Source organism: Sarcophilus harrisii, chromosome 1 (assembly GCF_902635505.1).
Source record: "Sarcophilus harrisii chromosome 1, mSarHar1.11, whole genome shotgun sequence".
NCBI lineage: Eukaryota > Metazoa > Chordata > Mammalia > Dasyuromorphia > Dasyuridae > Sarcophilus > Sarcophilus harrisii.
This window is the reverse complement of record NC_045426.1, coordinates 392,326,387-392,350,797: the sequence shown is the minus strand read 5'-3', so window position 1 is coordinate 392,350,797 and position 24,411 is coordinate 392,326,387.

The following is a 24,411-nucleotide window of genomic DNA, read 5'->3' as shown; positions in this document are numbered from 1 at the left end:
GGAAAGAGAGGGATATGGAAAGGGGAGAGAGAGAGAGAGAGAGAGAGAGAGAGAGAGAGAGAGAGAGTCAGAGAGACAGACAGAGAAGGAATTCATTCTACAAGATGATTGGTAAATTGAAATTTTCTCATAACTACTATGCTATAATGATTGTTTCAGGACTGTAATAGTTTTTTTCCCCTTATCGCATCAAAGGCCTCATTTATTTTCTCTCTATGTCCAGGCAATCTGGACAGATTCTGATGAGATTCTCACCTTTCATTGAGCTTTAGTGCAATGTTCTCCACTATGTTTCATTCCACTCTTTGGTTCTTAGATTTCTTCACAGTATTTCTTCTTAAAATAAACTGAGTGCTAAATGTTTTCCCTTAACTTTTTTGTATCTGTATCTTTTAAGTGAGTTATCCTCATCTAGTCCTTCTTATCCTATCAAATCTCAGTAATATCTATGAGATCAGAATTGTGTATTTTCATTGGGACCTCCAGTTCAATTTGTTTGTTGCCTAAATTTTGTCCATTTGTGTATAGATATCAGAGGCTGTAAATTTTACTTTTTCCTTTCATGTACTTCATTTCCTGCAAACTTCTTTTATCTACTGTTCTTCTCTAATGATAGCTTTTCTCTGATATCCATCATAGTGAATCTGTGTCTATGCAATTTTCTCTTCCTTTTATACTTTTTAATAATATTTAATAATATTTAATTTAATAATTTAACAATAATATATAATATAATTTAATTTAATAATTTAATAATAATATATATTATTATGTATTATACATATAATATATATAATATATATTATATATATATTATATAATATAATATATATTTATATAATTTAATTTAATAATAATATTTAATAATATTTAGTTTAATAATAATAATATTTAAAATTATTTTGATTAAATTTATATCAAGCAAAAAGAATGACACTAGTTTAATTAGGTACACTTCATTCCAGATCAGGAGTTTATTAATCTAGACTGGCTTGAGAACAAACTAACTTAATTTCCATGGGAGAGTATGGCAAGAGAGAAAATGAGTCATTATGGCTTCAGGGAACATGGGAAGCCTTGAGATGATAAGAAAAGATGTATGTCCTCTGTAGAAGCCCTTCAGTTTTATCAGAATTATTGCTGCTTCAACCTTCCCCAGGGACTCTCCAATATATAAGCACACACACAAACACACACACACACACACACACACACACACACACAAATCTTACAGACAGGCAGGTGCTTTAGCCAAATCCAGGTATACCATTTTTTTTTTAAGTTAAGTTTTTTTTTAACTTAGCCTCTGTGATCAGAACTCAAAGATCCTTTTTCCTGTCTCCCATGTTTGTAGACATAGAAATTTTCTATTAAGTTTAACTGTCATTCATTTCTGCTAGCTTTGGTGGCATTTTCAATGGCTGTCCCTCAGGCTTAGAATGTTCTTCTCATCTCCTAGCTTTCTTCAGTTCCCAGCAGAAATCACAACTTTTATGGGAAGCCTTTCCAGATCCCCCTCACTGCTAGTGTCTTCTCTCTGGTAATTATATCTTGTTTAGCCTTTATACCATGTTTGTATATACTTATTTACATGTTGTCCCACCCATTAGCCCATTTGCTTTTTGAAAGCAGGACTATCTTTTACACTTTTTCAGTTCCTAAACCATAGTAAGCCCTTAAGATATTAATTGACTTACTACACATTACAAGAAGTAATCTCTACTGTCCTCAATGAAATGTTTTGTCAATCCAGAATGAAATTGAATTTGGCAATAATCCTGAAGTCCTTCCTAATAATACAGCATCATATTGTCAAGGGAACTCTGTTCAGATGGAAACGATATCCAATAAAAAGAATTAGGTCCATTTTAACTAGAAGGTGGGAAGGAAATCTGAGGAAACAGTATATGTAGTTGATGTCATGTTATAATTGACTAAACAAGAGCAAACTATTTCTAAAATTTTCTTTTTAAACCATTAATCTAGATATTAATATATTCCAGGATTAATTGCAGGAAATCAGAGATTTTACTGATGCTTTGGGGATGTTTTACAGTACATTTCAAATGAATACCAAAGAACTTAATGTATTGGGGTTTGGTGATAAGGAACAATTGTAAGGAAATAGGGAAGTTAAATTTAGGCAATGTAAATAATATATGATAATAAAACGAAAATAGTAAACTTGAACGAAATAGAAAAACTAGTTTGAGTGACTAGGGAAAAGTTAACAGTTAAATGTAGAGGAGAAATCCTGAGTTAAAGCATTGTCAAAAGTATAATTTTCAAATGAGCTAAGGGATAAATACATACATATGCACATGAATTAAAAGTTGCATAACAACTTTTCTTATTTTGTAAGATGGAACTAACCTCTACTAACAAGAAGTAGATTCATTTAGACTAGTGCTAAATTCTCAAACAGCCACTGGTTCTAACATTTCATTTCCAAGGACATAGACTGGGAATGGGATCCCTCACCAAGGATTCCTGCTCTTCTAGCATTATAAAGAAAATATTCAACTCACTTGTGCTCATGCTTAATGAGTGATCCGGAGACAGATGCTGGGAAAAGTGGCTAAATCTGGTCATCCCTTTCAGAATTCCATCCCTACTATTTGTTTGGTTAAAGTGTTTTAAAAAGGGTGAGGAGCTGATGGCCCCAGCTTCTCTCCCTGCCATATAGCATCATCCTTTCTTAGTCTTTTCTTGGAATAAGTCAATTTCTTGTGGTCCTCTGGTGGAGATGGCTTTAAGCAAGGGGTATAGATTGAAAGCTGGAAGAGATCCAATAAGTCATATGGTCTAACTCCTTCAGTATGACCCCAAACAAAACAAAACAAAAAAAAAATTAAGAAAAGGATGGAATAAGATATTACAAATATATATATATATATAATATGTATATACATATATATAGTGTAAATTACATGTATATACACATAAAACTATATATATATATACACATACATATACATATACATATATGTATATGCAGAGCTGAGCATCATTTTTAAAAAGTCATTAATTTAAAAAATGGATTTCTAAAATAAAAGAGGTATCTGATGTATTCTTGTAAAACAAAATATGGGTGAGAAGAGTGTGTAGAAAATGAAAACTAAAAATGAAAGAAATATTAGAAAAATAAACAATTAAAACTGTTCAGGTAATAAAATTCATTATGTAATGTTTCAAAGATATTCCTTAAGAAAAAAAGAAATTGGACAGAGTAGTAAAAGAAGGCTAGTTGATAAGTAGAGTTAGGAAGGTTACTGATTTAGAAACAGGATATAATGACCTGAGGAGCAGTGAGCTAATCATGTTAGGAAGACTTTAAAGAACTAAGATTCATGACTAAGTATACTGAGAAACTTCCAATACACATCATGGCTTCTTTGTAAACTAATATGTCTAAGAGAAAAGCAAAAAAAGAAAGAAAAAATCCTTATAATAAAACAACAAATAAATGCAAGCAAGATGAAACCTAAACTACCAATGTCATTATAAAATTCTCCAAATCATTGATAATTAGGAAAATGTAAATTAAAGGCCCTGAGTTTCTATCTAGGTGTTTAATTTTAAAGTCCTTCAGAGCAGGACCAATGTGTTACTTTTTCTTTGTATTTTTGTCATATAGTACTAAATATTCTTTACATATATTCCAAATTAAGAGAATCCCTCTTGGGCCAATCAAACCCAAGTAAAGTGTGATCCACATGGAAAAAGTCTATGAGCAATGCAAAGAAATAATTCATACATTGTAGGGCATTGATAGTAAAGCATTGAAACTTTCATTCAATAATTCAAAAAGAAACCAAAGTAATGTACAGACTATAGACAGGGGCTTGTTCATTCTATTTAGTACAGCATCATATTCCTCATGGTTTTCACTAATTCTACGTACTTCTTTTCTGTAGATAAAATCTAGCTATTTGCCAATTAATGTGTTGTCTACAAATTTCCCTGAAAAATCCCATTTCAAACCCTGAAAAAAACTTAATCTTCTTTTGTCTCATTTTGTTCCAAATTTATGTTTTCCACAGTGTAATTGACCATCATGTCACAAGTGCTATACTAGATAGACACTGAGGATATAAACATAAAAATTAAACCATGCTGCCATCCAGCTTATATTCTATATGAGGGAAACAACATGTACATATATAACTAAATATAAAATATGATTGCAGTAAATGCAAAATCAATTTGCCCAGAAGGGTACAAATACCAGGAGAACCATGATAAGCCTCAAACTTTCATTCTTTCTTTTTTTGTCTTTTTAAAATTAATTTATTTTAAACAAATACAAAAGAAAAATAAGAAAAAAAAACAGTTAAAGAAAAAAATTGAAAAAAAGGAAAAATACCCTGTATACAACAGAATATCAAAGGGTTTAAAATATAAATTAAGAAATATCCATTTCAAGAAATATAATAAATACTACACATTGTGTTCAGAACTATATTGCTTCCTTGTAGGTTTTCTCTTTTGTCTGCTATGTACTTTTTATTTTATTCTTTTTCCCCTTACCTCCCTCCCTCCACATCCCCCAAGAAATCTACAATTAAGCACAGATACATATGTATATACACACACATATAAAGAGAGAGAAAGAGACAAATATATACACACATATACATAACACATGTATACATATATTTATACGTACATATATACATATTTATACATATATAAATATCTATAATCATACTCATATATATGTATCCATGTATATTCATAAATACCTATATAAGATCTTACTACACTTATTTGTGTTCTGTTTCTCTAAAGGTAAGTAACATCCTTGATAAGTCCAAATCTTGACCTCAAAATTCCTTGAATGAAATTTGGGATTCCAAAAAGGTAGAGATGAGGAGAGTTCTTTCACTTTCTAAAAAGAGCCCAGACCACAGAGGCTTAGTCCTTTCCTGGATGACCCATTTCAGGATTGTAATCATTTAAAGATTCTCAACCATTCTTTAAAACCCATTTTAAATGTCACCTTCTCTAAGAAATCTTGTCTGCTCTCTCAGGTTGGTAATGTTCTTATTGAGTTATTTAAGTGTACCTGAGTTTAGCCTTATACTACAGACATTTTTGCATTCATCACATCCTTCTATTAAATTAAAACTCCAGGAGGACAGGGACTACATATTTAGCTGATATTTATATAATATTTTGAGGCTTACAAAACACTTCAAATACATTATCTCAGTGGATCCACACAACAGGTCTGTGAGGTAGGCAGTGTAATTATTGGTTATAAATAATATAAATTGGAAAAAATTATTCTCTTAAGATAGAGAAACTGATACATCCAAGGGTCAGGTGACATCTCAGAGCACAAGTAAATCTCAGAATCCTATCTTCTGACTGTTAGTTAGACCGTCATTTTTCCACTCCTCCACAAATAGCCTCCCTAATATTTGTCTCCTCCAGAGCTTTGTTCACATGAGTCATTAAATAATTGTAGAATTCATTCAAAATTTACTGGAAAGGAGGAAGATAGAAGATACTTAATCAATTCCAGGGTATTGAATCTTTGCTTGGGAGTTTTGCAAGTATCTGTTTTGGAGATTTTTGGAGGCAAATCCCTGAAAATTCTTGGGTGGCAGAGTCCAGATGAAAATTTCCCGCTTAACAAGCACCAAAGAGGCAAACGGTTGTGTTAGCTAGGTCATGCAAACTAACATAAACTTTTAAGTTATGACTTGAAATAAATCAATTTTAGATAAATATGAAGTTTAATGAAACATTATATAACTCATGTCACTCGTATTGAGAAGCAAAATGACTTGTGGACAATAAGGAAGCAACAAAAATTTGGATAGAAGAAAACTAAGCTTGTAATTATGTTTAATCAGATAGGTGTTTATTTCATTTTTTTTTACTTTAGAAGGAAATGCTAAAGAAATGATATATTAAAATCTTTCATTCATAAAAACAGAAATGATTTTTGCCCAATGGAGTCAATAAAAACATTCTAAATGTATGTCACTGTCTTTGTATCTTTATCAATCTTGTAAATATCACAAAACCCCCCAGCAATTTTAGAATTAAAATCCTTATCTCCCTCTTAAAAATCAATTATCTGGGACAACAAAATGATTTCTTCTTGGAATACTGGCAAGACAGCCATTTTATAAGTGAATGTTCTGTTTCAAATAGAAAACTGAATATATACTGCTTTGATGGAAACCAGAAGTGAAGCAGATACTGTCAGTTTAATCTGGGAACCAACTAAATTAAACACCTAATCTTGGGAAAGAACTAATGTTATTATATCTATGTTTCCTATTGCTCCCCTCTCCCAATCTAGTATGGTAAATGGAGGCAATGTAGTTAACTATCTGTCCAGTAACTATTTGTTGACTGAACAGCAAACACTCATTAAGTATCTGCTGGCATTTTGGATTTGGAAACTAAATTGGAAAAGATCTGACTTAGCCCTAATATTAATAATAATAATAAAAATATTAATGCTATATTACCAAGGGGAAATAGTAGGAAAATGCCTTTCATAATGCTTTTGCTTACTCTAAAGATCCAGTTATTCTAAATATCACGTACTTTAATTACATCTGGTGATTTTTTTTTCACAGCACCTACAGGCTGCTCTCTGAACATAGTCTTGCAATGCTTCCTGGCTCCAAGCCCCATCCTCAACTAGGTATTTTACCTCCTGGAAAACAGAGTTCCTCATTTGTGAGAGCTCTCCATATCTATTAGTCCCAGATCAAAAATATTATTCTCCAGACATCTTCATGTCACATTATAATATGTGTTCCATCCTCATCCTTCCCACTTCCAATTCTGAAAACTGTAATAAAATGAATACCATTCCTGATTATTCTTTACTCATTTTTAGGCATGTCCAATTCTTGGTGATCTGTTTTTGAGTTTTCTTGGCAAAGATATAGGAGTCATCTGCCATTTCCTTTTTCAGCTCTTTTGACAGATGAGGAACTAAGATAAACATGGTTAAGTGATTTGCCCAGGATCACACAATTAATAGTGTCTGGTGTCAAATTTGAATAAAGCAAGATGACTCTTCCTGACTCCAATCCCTGTACTCTATGCATTATGGTACAACTTCACTTCCCACTATTCCTGGTAATAACAAAGAAATCAATTGCCCTCTGGTTTTCCTTACCATCAATGTGATTTTCTAAACTAAAACCTCTCTTCCAGACTACATGTTGTTTTCTCTTGTTATCATATAAGGACTGGCTTTTTTTCTTGTTTTAATTTTACTCTCTAGTACTTAGCACAGTGCTTAGCACACTGCCATCACTTAATAAATATTTTTTCAATAATTTTATTTTTCACTGGGATACCACCAATGAATGCAAAAGTCACACATAGGCTAACACATTATATAGCTCAACCATTGAGACCCAAGCCCAGCAAAAGTAAGAGGAATACATACTTCAATAAGGTTGATAATGCAATCTCTTTTCCTTGAATTTGTTATAAAATGTCTTCCTCCCATTTTCCTCCCTTACATTTTTTTTCCAGCAGTGAGAAGGTAAAAATTAGCAACCAGTTTGAGTTTAATGATTCAATGTTTTATACTACAAACTAGATTTTTATTCATTTTGTGTTTTATCCACTATTTGTACAGTTACCATTATAAGCTTTAAAAAACAATATACTTTTTATATTTTAAGGTGATTTTAAATGATTATATCAGAATTTCCAAAACATTCTTTTTTCTTAGAAAAACATTTTTGTTAAATTTTAGCATATAAAATATTTTTGATTGCAATTTTTCAAAAGTCACATTATTTAAATAGTTTGGGTTTTATCTTAGAGTCTTGCTTTCTGCTAATTCCTATTACCACTAATTTTTTCCTCTTCCAAATATTGAATTCTATAGTAACCCTATATTTTCATCATTCATCAAGCCAATGATATTCTCAAATGTAGTAACAGTGTAATATAATTTGTCACTGGTGTTCTATTTTATACATTTTAGTAAAGAACAATGTGAGATTCTGTAAAGTTCCCCTGTACTCTCTGTAGGCATTAAATTTTAAATGACTCGGTTGCTATCATAAGATGCATTGCTCTGGGGCCATAAAACTGGCCATAAACCTATGTTGTCTCTGGGGCATATTAGATCTAACATCCTGAATTCCCATCATCTCATTGATTTGCTGCCTGTCATTATAACCTGACAAATTGTTGTAACCAGAATAATAGGACAAAATAATGTACTATGTAATTTATACTTCAAGCTTCCCTAATTTCATCCCTGTAAGTTCTACCTTTTATCATTAGTCTTCCTGAGTTCTGTTATCAGGAACGTCATCATTTGGTGACCATTCTTATCGTGGTGGATCTCCACAAACTTAGTCAAGTTGATATTGGATAACGTATATAATATTTTCCCCTATGCCTATACTTGAAATGTTTGTCTTGCCAAGACCTGGGAAAGTTTGCATTCCTCTTGCATAGCCTTTGTGAAGCACAGAAAATCTACATGTCATGCTAAAGTATCAGACAGGAATTTAATGGCCAATATAACATAAAAAATTAGGGTTAAAAAGTTAGGGTTTGAAGTCACCTAATACAACCTTTTAACTTTATATTTAAAAGTATAGGAGAAAGGTCTTTTTTGATTTTGTGAAATGATAAGATAATCAGAGATTTTCAAAGTCAAAAGAAACCTCGTAGGCCAGTTAGATCATCCCTCCCTTAGTAGATCTGTAACATTATGAAAAGCAAACTGTCCTTTACCTTTATTGTAACCCCAGAGTTTAGCACAGTCTTTGGCACATAACATTTACTTAATAAACATTTACTGATCGATTATGATATCCTCAAGACGTATTTACAGAGTTTCTTCTTGAAAAATTGTGGTAAGAAGAAATCTACTCTTCCAAGGCAGCTGATTTCTCTTGAGGATGGCTCTAAATGTTAGGAAACTTTTTATTAAATTAAGCCAGAATCTTCTCAGAAAATTCTACCCATGGTTTTTAGTTCAGCCTTCTGGGTCAAGGGGAAAAAAAATACTTCTTTTCCATATAATGGTCTTTCAAATGTTTTGAACAAAGTCACAAAGACTGTCTATTAAGATAACAGAAGATTATAATCTATAGTTCATCTTCTATAAAATGAGGCAAGCTTGGGCTAATAAATCTCTATATCTCTTTCCTACTCATAATCCATTCATTTTATTTTTAATTTCAAGATCATTATTTTTTTTTCATTAATGCTACCCTGGTACAAAACAAAAATTTGTCTTATTTCTGAGTTCAAATTAAAGAACTGCTATCGTTGAGAGATCCATTCAACAGAATAAAGAAAACATTAATATCCAAGTTAAGAGAGAAATTAAATTTTGACACAGAGAACTGTAAAGATATTATTTTTAAAATTATAAATCTAAATGAATTATTACTATATTTGAGTATTCCTGAGGTTTTGAGAGTTCAGTGTATGATATATTATTGAAAATAATTTTCTGATTTATAATGATAAATATAATAATATTAATATACAAATATTACATATAGAGACCATCTTCAAATATATATCACACTCTGTCAATGAAATTTTGAAATACTATATGAGAAAGAGAGGGAGAGAGACAGACAGACAGATAGACAGACAGAGATGAAAGAGAGACAGAGAGGAGAGAGACAGAAATAGAGTGAGAAAGAGAGACAGAGCGAGAGAAAGAAAGAGAGAGAGAGAATAGTAATGATTAATACTATAATCAAGTTTTATGAAAACCAAATTTGGAACAGTGAGGAGGGAGTCTATATTTATGTTAATACAATTAATCAATCAACAAACATTCATTAAGTACCTCATCTGTGCCAAACACTGTACAAAGAACAGAGAACACTGAGAAAATGATCAAACTATCTCTAGATAAAGAGTTGACATGATACCCATACAGGGTGTTCTGAAAGCCTCAGTGTACTTTTAAGTAGCTTCAATTCACAAAGACTTTTGGACTACCTAGAATTGTAATTTGCATTTCACAGGTAAATAATTGATATTGATCAGCATTAGCTTATATACAAAATCTAATGCAAATGCTTAGATTGCATAATATTTTCCATAATGTAGAATTTACATATTGTAATAATTCATTTGAGTTATTAGAGGTCATGACAGGAATTACATAGGTTTATAATATATAAGACTAGGTAAGTACTATTGTCTAAAGGGAAGAAACCTGAATTTAGGGTCAAAACATCAGAGTTTGCATGCTGGTTTTGCTATTATTCACTATTTCCATGACCTTTATCAAGTTCCTTAAGTTCTTAGAAACTCGGTGTCCTTATCTGTAAAGTGAGAATAATTGTACATCTCTAGGATATTATGATGAAAGTCATTTGTAAAAAGCACAGTGATATCTATCTGGGACTTCTTCCAAGCCTACTTAATTTATGAGTATTTTCCCATCAATTCATTTCACCACACCACTATGATTCAGTGGACAGATCTAAAGCATTAATTACCTTATCATAGAAATCCAGAATTCATTGTGTCAATCTTTTCTCTTTTCCTGGAGGCTTATCGCACTAATGATAGATTTGGTGTGGATACCCAAACAACTTCATCTCAGAACCATGAGCTCAATAGCCACACCAGCCACAGCTTTTCCAATAGCAGAAATTAAGATATATATACCACTATACTTGGTTTGACACAATCTCTTTAAGCATCAGTTTCCTCAGTTATAAAATTTGTAAACAATATTTACAGAGTATATTTTCCTTGAAATGTTGAGGTGGGACACTTATGGAAATGACTAGAACCATATTTAATTATAACTGAACATGGAGAAAGTTCATTTGGGGGGATGGTGGGAGTTTGGTGAAAGTTTATGGGTGGGTGCAGTTACCTAGAAAGTTCAGCCTCTGGTCCCACGTAGTGAAAGCAAGTCCTAGAAGAGGGGGACCATGGGAACTAGACTACAGTGATGAATCAGATATGAGAAGGCAGAGATTATAGTTTACATAAGGGAAAAGCATAGTCCCTTTAGATGCTGGTGCAAGATTATATTTACCTTGCACTAGTTACATATCTTGATGCAACTATTATTGTATTAAAATGGAATAGGAAAAGCCTGTGATGAGCTCAATGATGTGCTTAAATGAAGGAAATATTACTGTCAAAATGGTGGAAAACATGATATAAATATAAAATTTGAAAGACACTTCTCACTTTTTAACTTAGATGTTCTGCTTAGGATTTCCTATTTAAAGACTTGGGCTTCTATGTATGTATATATGCAGAGATATTTTTAATACACATGCTACAAATCACAGATTTTCATTTGCCTATTCAGGCTCACTGTGTTTTTATGTGAGGCTTTATAGATGAGGCTGGAGCTCTTGCCATATTTGCAGATACACTGCAGTGGGTAAATCTGATCTCTGACAGGATCTCTCTAGAGACTTCAAGATATTTTAATATGAAATGAAGAGTGAGATAATTTCCATGGTGAACCCAATTTGCCTTTGTGTCCCTACCAAAGCGTGTAATAATATTCATTCATGGTAGATTAATGGTCTTATTTGTTTTATTGTGCAAGAAAAAATGAGATAAATAATAGGCAATATCTTAGGCAGCTGATACACAATTCAATTAGTTACAGCATGAATGTTCCCATGATCTCTTAGTGAGTTCAGTATGTGGATCCAAACTATCTCCTACTCAACAAAAGAATGGATTTCTTTTTTAGTTTTAATTTGAGGACTCAAAATGTCATAGCATTATTCTTATTCCTATTTTTTTTAGAGAGGAAAAAATTTGATGTAATAACAAGCTCTTCTGCCAACTGCAATGCACATTAGCATTACTGCTGCTGGTGTGAGGTATGACTCAAATGACAGAAATTCATGTTCCTGAGCTTGCCAGTCTCTGACATGGATAAGATTCTCATAATGATTGTCAGATTTCCCCTGTAGGCTAAGACTTATGTAGTGCCATCAAGATGCCATGGCTGTGGCTTTCCTCATGTTCCAAGTAGCAAAAACATCAGTGGTAAGATATAGGTGGTTAGGGGGAGGGGAAAGGGATGAGAAACAAAAATATGTCAATGGAGATGTCTGTCAGCTATGACTTCCTTTTCTTAGAAGGCCAAGAGCTTTTAAGGCTTAAAATAACACTTCTTGGAACAGAATACAGCATGCATATGCTTAGAGAATGTGGAACTTGGAAGATACTTTGGAAATCATCTAATCTCCTCCTACACCTTCATCCCTCAGCCCCCATTTGTCCAGATGAGGAAACAATGCTACAGAGATGAAGTGGCTTGTTTCCAGGACATGCAAAAAATAACTTACAGAATCAAAATTTTAACCAAGATTTTCTAACTCCAAATATAGTATTTTTTTAAATGCTCCTATTCTTATATAATATATTCTATTCTTTATAGTTGCCAAGTTTTGTCAAATCTTTCTCCCCAAAATTTCTCATATATATATATATATATATATATATATATGTGTGTGTGTGTGTGTGTGTGTGTGTGTGTTTGTATGTATGTGTATACGCATATATGTATATTATGTGTATATGTATATATATATATATATATATATATATGTATATATCCCTTTCTTTATACTCATGTGACCACTGCCTTAGTTCAGGTTCTTGTTACCTCTTGTTTAACTAATTTCAATAACCCCCCAGTTGGTATCCCATTCTCAAGATTCTGCTTTCTCCAATCCATCCTATTCATATCTGCCAAAATGATATCCCTAAAGCACAGGTCTAATGATGAATAACTTTGAGTTAATTCCTGTTTGTCACTCACTTTGAGTAAGATACTGTTGCCTGTAGGATTAAGTGAAAATTCAGTTGTATTTAGAGTACTTCATAACCTGGCTCCAACCTAGTTTCAAGGCTTACAGAATATTTCATATTCTTTACAATCTGGCCATATGTCACCTTCTTGCTGTTCACACATAAAATACCAATTTCTATCTCTTGGCTTTTGAGTATACTTTCTCCAGGCCTCAAATTAATTCCCTCCTCTCCTCTGCCTCTTAGAATTCCTGGTTTACTTCAAAGCTCAGCTCAAATGTCACTTTTTTCTTGAGGCCTTTTCTAATTAAACTTTTCCCCGCTTTCCTATGTCTTCTTTCACCTGCTAATAAGCCCCTCCTGAAATTAAACTTGTGTTTCACACACACACACACACACACATTCACTCACACATTATGTACGTATTTCATATATGGATATTCTTTCTATCACTGGAGTGAGGGAGCATGGAGACAGTGGAGTAATAATCAATGAACGAATTTCTCCTTTGCACTCAGAACACTGTATCTCAGCTATTTGGTTGGTCAGCTGCTAGACTGTCAAAAGAATTCACTCCTAGAAGTTGATACTTCTGATCTCTCAGATTCTCTTCAAAAAGTTTAACTTAGGCTTTTCTAGGCCCCTTGTGTGTGTATTTCATAGCTATATATATACATATGTACATATATGTGTGTGTATTACATAGCTAACATATACTTGCATATATATCCATGATACATTTATATGTATTTATATCTTTATATTGTGTTAATACACAGATATTTTCACGTTGTCTACACCATTAAATTATAATTTCCATGAGAACAGGGAATTTTTTGGCTTTGCATTCTTGGAGCTTAGCATAGTACCTGACACACAGCAGAAGCTTAATAAATGTTACTTGATTTATCATGAAGTCTTGTATAAAATAAGAGAAGATACAAACAGGAACTATCTTTATCTAAGACAAAAGCCTGCCTAGAAGTCCAAGGAGATCATAGCCTCAAGAGGGAATTGAATATAAAGAGGTTACTTTTCTTCCCTTTCTCCTCTGGTCTGCCAGACCTATGATAACTTATATGTTGTTTTCCTCAATAGAGTAGAAGTTCCTTGAGGGCAGGGTTTGTTTCATTTTTACATTTATATATCCATATTTTAGTCCAGCACCTAACACATAATAAGTACTTAATAAATGTTTGTTGTTTTGTTGATGATTCACTATATTTTTGAATATATCCACATAGTAATTTTAACTTTTTAAAAACCATTTTACATCTATAATCTCCCTTACCTCATGAGGTACACTGCTTAAAATTTATTATTCCTATGAAAACTGAAACATAGAGAGATTAAATGATTGCCACAGATTCATACAATAAGACACAGGATCTAAATTGTTGGCTTAAATTCCACTGGTGCTTAAGTAGAAAGACTGGTAGTGTGATATTATTATTTTAACTTTTAAAAGCAATATATTCCTGGCAATGGTTCCCCAGCATTGTTTGGTAAGAACCAAGCTCTCCCAGTGTATGAAAGACTTGGCATTAAGTCCTATCTCTAAGGATCAAAATAAAATTTATCTTAATTCTTTTTGATTCAAAAAATGCTAACCTTTGGGTTACACTTTGTAGGTGACACTTTGGATATATTACTTTGAAATAACATAGTACTTGAGTATCACAACTCCAAAGAAATTGTCAGATCTCTTTGGAAATAGTTATCTCAAAGATTCACATTAAGCTAAGGTACTTTCGGCACTTTCTAAAAATATACAGGAGAGTTTATAGATATTGTCTCACTGCTCAAAAAAAAAAAAACAAACCTAAATTAAAAAAAAAAAAAACCCCACACAAATAACATCACTTTTTAAAAAGAGAACTAAAGGAGGAAAGTGACTAGGATCAGCCTATATTTTCCATTTTACAGACAAGGAAATGTAGACACAGGGCAGATAACTGTCATATTCACAGGCACTTACCAGAACCATGAATTGGGAAAGAGCCCAGATTTTCCAACTTCTGGCTAAGGACTTCATGGATTAAACAGACTCTACTGTCCTTCTGTTATGAGTTGTCTGTGAATTATGAATATTCATGAGATGGTATTTTTCATCCAAGCTGAAATTCTAGATATCCCCAACAAAATTTCCCACTTTGATTCAGCTGAACCCCAAGAAAAGTTTATAAATGTCTGAAGGGTTTCAAAGTTTAAATAACTTTTGAAGTGAGGGAGGTAAATGTGGGAGGAGCAGCTTTGAATTTCTGTTTACACAACTTAAGCCACCTGTCATTGTGAAGGCATAAATATTATTAACACTAGACAAGGATTCAACCTTGCACACCCCTGCTAAGCCATTTAATACACAGGGATTTAATGATCAACAAGACCAAGTTCTGCTAATTAGTCCTGTGCCCACTGAATATGTCTGCTTTATTATCTCCAAGCCTTTAACTTCTAATTATTTACAGAACATTTAGTCTAGGGCAAAGAGACCATTTAGAAGACTCATGACCTTCAAGCCCCCTGATAAGGAGTCTTCCCAGCAGGGGGAGCCTGAAACAGACCTTCACAAAGCAAATTGCAGTGTTATTTCTTCCAATATTCCTCTATAACCTGGAATTTAATTATTTCCCAAACATGTGACTAGAGAAATAGCTTTCATGAACTTCTGGTTCTCTATTTTTGTGTTTCATAACAATAAAGTCTCTTATTATTGCCTTTTTTAAATACTGTATCAAAAATTATAATCTAAGATTTTAGAGCTGATGTTTGACAGACAAGAAAATTGTAGCAAAATAGAAAGAAAGTTGGCTTTAGAGTCAGGGCAATCTGGTTCATATTCCTGCCTCTGACATATTCTAGCTGAATGACCATAACTGAAGCATACCAGCCAAGTTTGTGTCTCTACTTCTCTCTAAGACTAAATTACAAAGTTGTTGCTGGTACTCTTGAGTGGTAGGAGTTTCTGCATTTGGGAATTAACCCCACAGATGAAATCATATGTCTAGACCAAAACAAACCCACAAACAAAGAAACAAATAAAATTATTATGTATCTATTTTTCTCCAAGACCTTGGGAGGTTTAGGGAAAGTTTTTATATATGTGTTCCTATGTATGCCCAGTAGTTAATTCTTCTCTTTTTTTCTTTTATTTATTTAAAACTTATTACAAAATAAGAAAAAAAATTATGCACAGCAAAACATCAGGGAAAATTCAAAATATATAACAAATTTCCATTTCAAGAAAGCATATATAATAATAGTAGAGATCATATACTCATGACTGTACATCTTTACTTCTTTGTAGGTTATTTCTTTGTTCTCTGCTGTGCACTTTTTACTTTTTCTTCTCCCCAGCAGTTAATTTTATGGTAAAAAACAAATACACACACACACACACACACACACTTGCATATACATATAATATGAAAGATTATAAATATGAAAGGTTAAAGATTTAAAGGCTAATAGTCACATATCATAAAGACATCATCCTAACCTATAATTCATCCTAATTAACTACCTTTCCAATCTAAATCTAGTACACAGATTCAGACACGGATGCTGTAGGATACAGCTTTACTTTACAAAAGGTTACATTTAAACATACTAGTGTTTTGGCAACCACAAGCTCTGCAACAGCAAAATATTCAGCCAGACATCATTGGGTTGGGGGAAGGGGAGAAAAGTATTTGCTTCTTCCCATTTCCCACCACCAATACACTAACAAAAATCTTGAAAATATGTACACGTACACTCAGATATGCTTGTGTATTTAAATTAGAGTTCCAAGAAGGGGGAGAAAAGAGGAATTGAAACATTTCTTTTTAGATCCAGGAAATCGGTGTTCTTATTTTTTTAATTAACAATAATACAGTGCACTCATAACATAAAAGAAAAATAATACACTTTATCAGGGAAAAGTTCAGCCAAGTCACCAAAAGCTCACATCTTACCGTGTCAGAGAAACCCACTGGCTTTTTGATGATGAATAGCTGAACAATCACACTCCTTAAAACGCATTGATGGTTCCTGGGGTTTAGATCAGAAGAAGGCCTTTAAAAAACAGGGATGAGCTGACTGTACAAGCCATTTATTAGTTATCTCCTGCTGAACAAAGTAGTCCCTTTCCTCAGCTTGGTGCCTTCATTTCCTTCTGTACTTTTTATAGGGAGATAAAATGGAGAATATACACTTTATCAGGAGGAATAAGAATTGATTCTGTTGAGGTTTATAAATCTCCTTTCTGCCTTCTTAGTGAAAAAATAAATCCATGAAGAGGTGGGTTTTAGCCTTAGTGTGTATACAATTGTGCATGTGTGTGTTTATACTAATAGTTATTTGTGTGTGTATACATACATATATACACTACAAACATATTTATGTATATACATACATACATACATATATACATACATATATATGTATGTATGTATGTATATACATAAATATGTATGTTTAAACTAATACTCAACAGTAAGCCCATGTAAAATAATTATAGCTAACATTCAAGGGAAAAGTAAATGCTAGAAACATCTATTTAAGATATTGAATAACTATAAAGTTAAAACAAAATATGTAATGGAATAATCCATTTATTAATTCAGAAAACATATAGACACTACTATGCTAAAGGATTCAGGAACTCTGCCAACTACTATAAGGGATGAAATGGTGAATTAGATATGATCACTAACCTCAAAAATTTACAACTTTAAGCAGAACTTGAAGTGTTATAATTGGGAGTCAGGAGTATATTTTAAATGTGCCTCCAATAATTACTAGCTGTAAGATTATAGATAATCTATTTAATTTTCTAGAACCTCAGTTTTCTCATCTGTAAAATGGGAATAATGATATCTTCATTGCCTTTCACACAGAGTTGCTCTAAGGATAGCAATTTTTGAACTTTTAAAATGCTATATAAATTATATTATTCATGATGTAAAATTTTAGGTCCCTAAAATGGTCATCACTAGCCAATTTGGGTTCTGGAAGTAGAAATTACATAATAGCAGTAAAGAGTCAAATAACAGCATGTAGCTATTTATTCTGACCCATCAGGACAGATTTCAAGATGGAGGACACGTTGCATGACATAAGAGTTTCCTTACATGGACATTTTCAGGGCAGCAATCATAAGATTAACCTTATTCCAAGAGTATTCAAGAGTTTCTCCTGTACCTAAGTGACTCTAGGATTTGAAATCCCACTATTAGAAAGGTATTCCTTTGTATTAAAACATTACTTTTCTCTTTTGAGATAGAAATAAGCCTGATTCATAAAGCAATGTGCATTAAAATAAATATACTGCAATTTAAAATAAAGAAAAAAGAAACAGAAATAAATGCAAAGAGCAATAACAAACTAAATGTGATTAATAATTGACAACTATTAAACAATTAGCTGAAATGATGAGTTGCTAGGAGTAGAATATTGAACTAATAGAATGGGAAATAGCTTGTGATGTTAATTTCAGAGAATGTTTAGAAAAGAGTATTTAAAGGCAGGTAGGTGTGCTAGGGATGGGGAAGGGCATCACTGGAGATATTGATATACTAAAAAAGAAACTAAGAAATTATATTTCAATAGAACTTCAAAGTTCACAAAAAAACTTCTCCCTCCCAAGAGCCCTATGAAGTGGTAAGCATTAAGAGCATTTTTATGCCCATTTTACAAATTTCTCAGAGAAATGGGGTGCCATGCTTAGGATAACACAGCTAATAATTATCAGGAAAATTGATTTAAACCCAACTACTACCTAAGGTGAAATCTGGTACTCTTTGGGTGTTTCCTCAAAACTTCTGTTCCAATCACATCACCATGAAGAAAGGGTAGGATGAGTTGTTTGCCTGGGAGTTCTGATCTAATTGGAAAAACCACTAAACATAATCATGAGTCTATGTAGGCAAAAGAAAGAATTAGTGAAATTTGAATAAATCAACTTGATATCATTTAAATACTTCTATGCACTGCCTTAGGTATTGATACTCTCTCCATTAGAGCAGATTACTGACTTATAAAGTCATTATTCATATCCAAAAATTCTCCAAAGAGTCTCCATCCAGGAGACTGGATTCCTGTTTTTCTTGTTTGGGATATTCTACTATAGCTATCTTTGGAGTACAACCAAATGACTGATCTACTTTACTTCTCAGATATTTAGTGACATGTAACTCTAGGCAAATCTTTTAATTTTCTGTGTCTCAGATTCCTCAGATATATAATGAAGGAATAGGGTTTAATAGCCTCTAAGATTGCTGCTAGCTCTACATCTATTTTCCTGAAAATCAAGATGTAATAAGCCCAGAGCATTATTGCATGGCAACTATTTCTTTATGGACTAGGGATGTCAAAGGCTTGTGTATTATCCTATGCAACTGAATTTTTCTTTCTCTAATTTTTCTCCGCCATGTCCCTATAAATGTATGTGCCTACATTTTACTATGAATCCTGATTGCCTTGGGGGGAGAGACTGTGATACAGGTCTATAGGTAAGTTTTGATGTGTTTTATTATTAATGCATGTTTTATCATATAACTTTTAAGTCATTATTAATTTCTTTACTTTATTGTTACATAAATGGGTATATTTCATTGTTTAAAGTATCATAATTAAATGGCGTATAAATGTCACATATAAGGATGTGTTATACTGTAGAGGGCTGGCTACGTGAATGGGAAATGCATGAGCCAGAGGATAGAGGGAGGGAGAATGTATTTCTTCTTGATTACATCACCTAACAGTGTCTTGGACATTGTTAATAAAAGTCAATACTCACTGAAAGAAAGAATAAATATCTAACTCTAATTTCAAACTTTTTTTAAACCAATTTCAAATCTCTCATATTGGTGGTTTCCCTACTTTTCATCACACTTCTTGCTACAAAATTCTCTATAGATATTTAAATTATCTTAATAATTCCAAATTTTAGCTTAAGATTTTGAAACTGGAAAATATAATGAAACAGTTAATCCTTAGAGGCCATATTAGAAACTATTGGAAAGTATTTTTGATAAAATGACTTAAGGACATCATAGAAGAATCTGTGACCAGAAAATCTGTATTTGAATGTTACTTTAATATTTACTAGTTGTGTTTTACCAGGGGAAATCATTTTATCTGAGTCTCAGCTTATCAGCTGTAAAAATGGAGATTAAAAATAATAACCCTCACATGTCTTTGATCACAGAGTCAATCTTCAACATATTAGTTCTTTATTATGGCATATATGGGTGTTCTAGGAGGACTCAAAGTGACTAAAGCAGGCATTGTGGAGCGTTTGGAGTTTGGTCAGACATCAAAGATACCAAGATCATTCACTACATCCTGAGCCATCATCAGCTTTCTTGACTTTTATCTCCCCACTGAACTTCAATGAGTCTAGAAAACAGAGTAAAGCTAGGACTTTGTGCCACTCTTACCTCACTTAAATTCAGTTCACATGCAAGTGAAGATATTACTTATGGTGTCAATGGTCCTTTCTGAAAACAAAGGATGAATAAGGACTTCTTCCTTGTCTCATAGGCCTTCAATCTTGATGTATATAAGGACTGAGGATCTATCCATAATATTTGTTATGTATAAAGGAAAATTCAGCCTTAGAGAAAATCTAATAGTGATGGTTCACATCTATAAAATACATTATAGTTAACAAAATGTTAATTTATGATAAACTTATTATTACCATTTTCTAGTTTAAAAAAAAAAACACTGACTCAGAATAATTAAATGTCTAATATCAATTAGCTAACTTAGCATTAAAACTGGTATTCAAGCAAAAGTCTTATAGCTCTAAGATTCAAAATTCTTTCTATTACAGTACTCCACATACCTCTCCATATTCATCACAATAATAAACTGCTTAAATAATATAGCTTTCTACATTGGATTGAGGTACCATATACATGTTCTAGACGACTGGTTCTTCTTTATAAGAATTTGACTTCACTTTGCCTAGATATAAATGAATCATAAAATTCTTATCCACCCACCAATATATGATGTTTAATGTTGACTGGTCTCTAGGTGACTTTCTGGTAATAATCTTATATTAAATTTTAAACATACAAAAGCATTTTCCCCATAATGCTTTAATGCTTTAATGTGAGGAAATATGACATATAAATATAGAGTGAGATACACACACACATATATATATATGTGTGTGTGTGTGTGTGTGTATATATATATATATATATATATATATATATATATATATATTTATGCTCTCAGAACAAACATATACGTTCCAATATCCGTATGTTCAAAATACTACACAAATAATTAGGCACACACATTCAATACAAATTATATATCTTCTTAGATTTAATATTTGAATCTCTAAAGATAAAATATGGATTTCTAGCAGAGCTACAACTCACCCAGACTGGCTCTGAGTAAGAGCAAACATGTTTTTATAGGATTCCTATAAACATTGTTTTGATGTTTCAATGTGTTAGGCAAAATGTTATGTGACTCATGCCACCCCACAACATACTCAGCACATATAAAACTTTGTTGTTCAGTCATTTCTTATTATTCACGATCCCTTTGGGGATTTTCTTGCCAAAGACTCTCCAGTAGTTTGCCATTTTTTTCTGTAGCTCATTTTACAGATGAGAAAACTGAAGCAAACAGGATTAGGTGACTTGCCCAGGAGCACACAGCTAGTAAGTGTCTAAGGCTAAATTTGAACTCAGGATGATGAGTCTTCTTGACCCTACTGTGACACTTAGCTGCCCCATATGCCCCACTGTTTTACAACTATTAAACCAAAGACTGTACATCTATATTTGAAAATGACATTATTCACTACATACCTCTATAATGAAGAATCTGTAATCTCACTTCTTCCACTGGATGTTCTTTTCACATTTTCCCTTTCTCTATGACATGTCCAAATCTTTCCAAATAACTTTTCCACAAAGGATCTACACAAGTGCTGGAGGCCTTCCTTTGATCCATTAATATTTTAGCATTCAATTTATCCATCTGATAAAAAGATTGTAAGATCATGAATTTGGAGTCAAAAGGGAATTTGGAGATTCTCTCTCCTAATGTCTCTCATTTTATAGATAAGGAAACTGAGGTACCAGCAAGTTCCCCCAGAGAGTTAAGTGGCAGAGACAGGATTTGAAGCTGATTTTTAAGACTGCATATATATACTATTTTTTTGTTATACCAAAGGACTCCTTTATCTGAAGTCTCTCCTAAACTGTGGGTTCAGGCATCCTTCATTCTTTTATGGTATCTCTTAAGGATCTAAAGATATGAAAGCTCTATGTCTGGGTAGATAAAGGAAAGAGAGGGAAGAGAAAACTGTTCTGGATGGATTGTACTTGTTGATTTCTGAGATCTTTTTTCAATACTAGGATTTTGTGAGTTGGGGTTTTGTTCTCATTCGCTATTTTGCTCTTTTCTTCTTGCCCAAAGGGTGTGCTTATAACATTTGGAGGGAGGGGAAGGGAATGTACCTGCTATAAACCTTTAAACTTAATGTGGATTTGTAACATTTTATCCATTTCTTTTCTGGACAATCATCAAAGTAAATCATAATGAAAATTTAATAATGGGTACTTGGGAATGAGATCTTGGGTTACTGGATCAGATTGGCTGAGATAGCCTGAAGAACTGATAAAATTGCTCCCTGAGGCAAGCAGGAAAGAGCCCTGGTAAAAATCAGTTTAATTTATAGTCTCAACTTCTGTGGAGGTCATGGGTAGGCCCACCTTGCTGTGTCCAGCCAGAAATGGTTAAATCGAGGTTAAATTTCCCCTATAAATCTGTCCATTGTCCTATGCCATCATTGCTGAATCCCTTTTTGAGTTTCAAACTGCCATAATACTATGCCATGAGATGCCATTCCTCTCATCACTCCACCATGTCTCATGGTGTCTTTCCTCTCACTCTCTCTCCTCCCCTTTCTCCTTCTTATAGCTAACTAACTCCTTTAGAGTGCTAAACTCCTCTATGAATTTTGCTTATCAGCTAAAAGCATACTCCATCCTCATGGGGTATTACCTTTCTCCCCATTAATAGCGAGTTCCACTAGGGAACTTGTCTTTTCCATTGTTAATTGTTAAAACCTCTTTCCTTGCTAACCATATGCTCTCCCAATTCTCTTTCATATTTACCATTCCCAGTGTCGATTTTACTTCTTCAGTTTGTCTTGTAACCTTTTCTCCTTCCAAAGCTAATAACCATTGTGAATTCTTCACATAACTCAATCCCAACATTAGGTACTTACCTCAATCTCATCATTTGGTGCCAAACCTCAAATACATCATTTGTAACTAGGAATTGCTATCCTGAACACATCATTTTCCAGGTTCAAATTGGTTACAACACTCCCCTGGATAAATTCAATATTTATATAGAAATTTAAAATACATATACGGAGAAATTTAAAATTTTAAGTTTAAAGTTTAAAGTCATTCTCTAATTTGATCCACAGCCCTGTGAAGTCAGGGGCAGCTATGTGATGCAATGTATAGAGCACTTACTTTCAAATTCACTCTCAGATACTATACAGCTGTTTGATCATGGACAAGTAACTTAACACTGTTTGCCTCATCTGTAAAAATAAGTTGGAAAAGGAAACTACATATATGGTATAGCATCTAGAGAAATATAGTGTTGGTTTTGGGGTCCCCTGACCTTGGGGGGAGGGCTTCTGTTCTAACAATAAGTCAGTAGTCCTAAATCTGCTAGCTTTGGAATCTGCCTCAGGAAACCCTCACACCCAATCTGTCTGATTCTGACCATTCTTCAGTCAGATAGCTTCTGGCCTCAAGAAATTCTCACAGATCAAACTCCTGAGACAATAGTAAAGAGACCACTCTTCAATTTATTGCTGACTGTTGGATAGCTTCCGGCCTCAGGATAGGACCACAGATCAAACTCCTGAAACAATAGTGTATAGACCACTCCTCAATTCATTATTGACTAGTAATCTTGTCAGTAATAATCTGGTCAAGAGAAGCAAATTCTGGAGACCATTCCTTTCTACCTATAAATTAGCATATGTGTTATGGAAAGCTGTATAAATGTACCTCCTTCCTTCTGTTTCTCTGCTCAGTTCCCTTAGAATTCAAGCCCTCTTTGTAATTGTGTTACTTACAATAAAGCTTTGCCCTTTGAGCAGCAGACTGCAAATTCTTTGAGGTACTTCACAATGCTGGTCTAGTATCCCAAACTTTTGGGGGAAGATAAAACACGTTTCCTTGTTTGTCTCCCATAGTAAGTTACACAGTTATTAAGTATTAGAGGCCCCAGGACTCACTTGAAAGCCACCTTCACCCCTTTCCATTATCACTTATTGCCCTCTAGGAACTTATCTTATTTGGACAACACAGCTAAATTCTGAAATGTTCACCATCAGAATGGAAGATCTTTTTATTTAGCAATGGCCACTCAGAGCAACTAGGAGAAGATAAAGTGGGTGGGATCTAAATTGGAAGAATAACCTAAGATGATTTTTGAATTTTTGAAATATAGTAGGGGCCAGAGGGGTTCCCCTTTGAGAAAAAATGGATGTGGTTTAGTGCTTTAACTTTTTGGTTTCTGCTTTAGCACTTCAGGCATTTTTTACATTTTTCTTAGTTGTCTTCCAAATGGCTGAGATTACTTATT